We start from the raw sequence: 4,346 nt of genomic DNA on the forward strand, positions 1-4,346 counted from the left end.
AGAAACCGTATTATTGATAACCAATCAAGTCGATTGTGTGAAAAAATAGTAGGTTTTTGTTTTGGTTTGTGATTTTATTCAATTTTGAATACGAATAATTACATACCAATTTATGTATAAGAAAATAGTCTTTATGGTGAAGAAATCCGTATGATTTTGACTTGTTTGACACTAGGAGGTCAAAGGTTGACTCAAATAACCCAAGGCCAACATATTGCATATTTAATAATAATTCTAAATAAATAAATAACTAACAAATTTTAATTACTACTAATTAATAATTAACATTAGGAATGATTAACTATTATTAATATTTATTTATAATTAACATTAATAAATAATAAATAACATTAATGAGAATTATAATTGAAAAAAGTGACAGCTCATTAAACGCTACTTCAAAAAACTTGCTTATGTTCATCTAAACATCTACTTAGAAAATAAGGTAGCTCATCTTTGCAAAACAACGCCTAAGCGGTTTTAAAAGATTGTGCATAAAATAGTTGTACATTGTGCTTGAAAAATTGTTTTTAAGACTTTAACGGATTTACTTTATAAGGTAACTTTATATTTTGTTTTATTCATTATTGATCTAAAGTTTTAGTATAAATGTGACAAGTCCTCCAAAAAGATTAGAATAATGTGAAGGTTGGTTGGATGATAATTTGAGTCTTTTGTTCATGTGGATTTATGAAACAAGTCGGGACTGACTTCCTCCTTATGGCATTAACTTCACTTTTGCTTACCAACGTATTTCATAAACAAGAAAACCAAATGTAAAAAATGCAGATTTCATAAACAAGAAAACCAAATGTAAATACAGATGATGAAATGCAGAGTTCATAAACCTAAACAAGAAATCCCTATGCCTATGGGATCGAGTCCGTCTCTACCGTCTTGTTCCCGGAAATGCCCATGACTACGGAAGTAAGGCCAATGCAGCTCCCATAATAACAAGAAGGAAGAGCATCTGAAAAGCGCCTAGATAAAACGTGAGCAATGAGTTTGGAGGTGGCAACAAAACAAAGAACGAAACAAGTATGAACCCCACCAAAGCAAAAAGGATCACGGCTACATATGTCGGATGAGTAGCCGATGGGTATCCATCATCCCGAGAGAAGGATTGTATGGCTACCAATCCGAATATGATCATAAAAATGAATGAAACCGTTGAGGGGATTTTGTTGAAAAGTCGGGATTGGTGATCGTAGTCCCTCGGAAGTAAATTCAATGCACCATTTATCCCCTCTGTCATAGCATTGTTAGGACCTCTCAACCCCGTTTGTTGCTGTTGGTTATTTGTCCCTTCCGGTGTCTGCTGCTGCTGTTGCTCCTCCTGCCGCCGCTGCTGCTCGTGGTTCTGGTTTTCGATGTCTTGGGTATGGTTGCTAGTTCCCAGGTGAACGATAGTTGTGGAAAAGTCTCCCATTTCTGTGAGTTTCCATGAAACAGTTAGATATAATTAAAACCGACCAAACATAATCGGATATCCAATTGTAATTGGACCGGATCGGATCCAAAAAATTTAACATCCAAATAAGAGGCAAGCGAACGACCGACAATCTTAAGAATTACACCCGGCAAAAAGCAATGCAAAGATTGAGAATTTCACCCGGCAAAAAACAATGCAAAGACCGACAATCTTAAGAATTTCACCCGGCAAAAAGCAATGCAAATACCGAGAATCGTAGTCGGTTAGTATATGTATTTATCGACTCTTGCCAACAATCTTCCTTTTACTGTTAAGTTTCAGCATATATGTAATTAAAAAAATTGATAAAAATAAAACATATCTTGTCAAGTAATTAAAATTGGTTTCAGTTTCTTCAAAAACGAAAAAGAAAAAGAAAAAAAATAAGAATAAAAATAAGAATGGAGGTTTTAGTTTTAGGCAAATAAAAAACACACACGTGGATCTAGGGAAAATGAATCTGCCCCCAAATATATACCCATCATTTCCCCCTATGTCCTCCCATCTCTCACAATAGCACCGGCTATGTCCTCCCATCTCTCACAATAGCCCACCTGAATCAGAAATCTATTGATAAAGCACCGGCGGCGACTGTTCAACTCCGACTCTCATCTTTCACCGGCGACGGCTACACCGCCGGTTCTGTTTCTCTAGCTACTCAGTCGCTCGGTGCTCACAATAGCTTTTGATAAATATTAAACACCAAAAAGCTTTCTAGCATTAAGCAAGAAGAATACCTTGCTGAGCTGAGCTGAAGACTGGACAGACGCAAGTAGCAACAAACAAACAAACATGTGTTAAGTTTTCTTGTGATTTCTTATAAGATTTGCATCACAGCAATGAAATGTAAGCAAGAAAGATACCTGGACTGGAATGAAATGGATTGGATGAAAGCTTACAAGAATGCTCTTCAATACTACTGGAATGCTTATAAGGGATGAAACAATGTTCGTTCAATATGAAATGGATTGGATGAAAGCTTATATGAATGCTCTTCAATACGGGATGCAACAATGTTCAGTACTGTACTACTGGAGGAATGCTCTTCAATACCACCACCTTCTGGTAGGCACGCTGGCTGGCTGGCTAGAGTGGTGGCAGCATTTTCAATCCTCTTGCATATTTCCACGTTTTATACCAAATAACCTTCAACTTTAATGTTTCTTCCAAAATTCCCCAAATCCATCATTTTTTTCCCGGACAAGAAGTGTACTTATACATTTTGTTTTATTCTTTGTCTTTGTCGATTTTATAATACGGTTTTGAGAAAACATTAATGTTTTTTATGTTTGAATAAAATATAAATTTGAAAAAACTAATTGAGATATATATATACACACACACACACACACACACACACACACACGTGAAGGAACATGAATACAAAAAAAAAAATTAACGAACAAACATACATGAGTTTAACCATAACTTTCATTCTCACCGGAACCCTCTCTCTCTCTCTCTCTCTCTCTCTCTCTCTCTCTCTCTCTCTCTGTGTGTGTGTATATATATATACACACATCCTTTTTGTGGGTTTATGGGTTTTCCATTTATTTAACGTTTGCAGAGTTCTTTATGATACATTGATTTTTAACATGATTCATTATTGATTAGAGAAACCGTATTANCTCTCTCTCTCTCTCTCTCTCTCTCTCTCTCTCTCTCTCTCTCTCTGTGTGTGTGTATATATATATACACACATACTAGAAGGAACGAGATACATATTAATTTTAATGTTTCGTTCTATTTTTTATTTTTGTTAATATATTACGGTTTATGTGGTTTTGAGAAAGATGATATTTTTACTTTTAAATAAAAATAAATTTGAAAATATCATAAAATTTTGAAAAAGTATATTGATATTAATATCAAATTAAATTTTTATAAGTTCTCTTTTTTTTGTACAATTTCTTTAATTTTATTTTTTATTATAATTCAATTTAGATTTAATAGTGAAGTAATTTATTTTAGATTAACAATATAATTTTTATAAAGATAATGTTTATATTAGAACTCAATGATTATCCTAATTATATTTTAAATTTTTTATATTTAAAGTGGAAGCTGTTTCAAAAGCAACATTGTTTAATCGACAGAGAGAGTTGGAATTACATCTGAAAGTATGTAACCTTTTCTTGGATACCTCACCTGGAATCTATAATATAATATAATAAAAGGATATTCGCGCAATACAGCGAGATCCATCTCGATTTTAATGTTCTATTTTATTTTTTGTCTCTGTCGATGTTATAATACAATTTAATCTGTTTTTTTAAGAAAGTAATAATGATTTTATTTTTGAATAAAATGTAAATTTGAAAAAAAAAATATCAATATTAGTATCAAATCAACTATTTAGAAGTTCTCATTTCTTAAATAATTTCTTTAATTTAATTTTTTTTTCTAATTTAATTTAAGTTTAATAAGGAAGTAATTTATTTTTGTTTTAATAATATAATATTTATAAAGATAATACTTAAAGAATTTTGTTAGAACTTAATGACTATCCTAATTATATTTTAGATTTTATATATTTAAAATGAGATGTTTATCATGTATTTGATTATGTTTATCTACAGTTAGTTACACGAATTCATATATGGAGCTTTAATAAGTTGTACTTACGCACAATCTACTTGCGATATTGAGTTTTAAGTAACATCCATTAATAAACAGTAGTTTATGCACAAAAAAATGGTTTTTAAGAGTTTTTGTCAAATACTTTATAATATAGTATAGATATGTAATTTAAGTTTAATAAGGAAGTAATTTATTTTTGGTTTAATAATATAATATTTATAAAGAAAATACTTAAAGATTCTGTTAGAACTTAATGATTATCCTAATTATATTTTAGATTTTATATATTTAAAAT

Source organism: Cynara cardunculus (assembly GCF_001531365.2).
Source record: "Cynara cardunculus var. scolymus isolate 2C chromosome LG 16, CcrdV1, whole genome shotgun sequence".
NCBI lineage: Eukaryota > Viridiplantae > Streptophyta > Magnoliopsida > Asterales > Asteraceae > Cynara > Cynara cardunculus.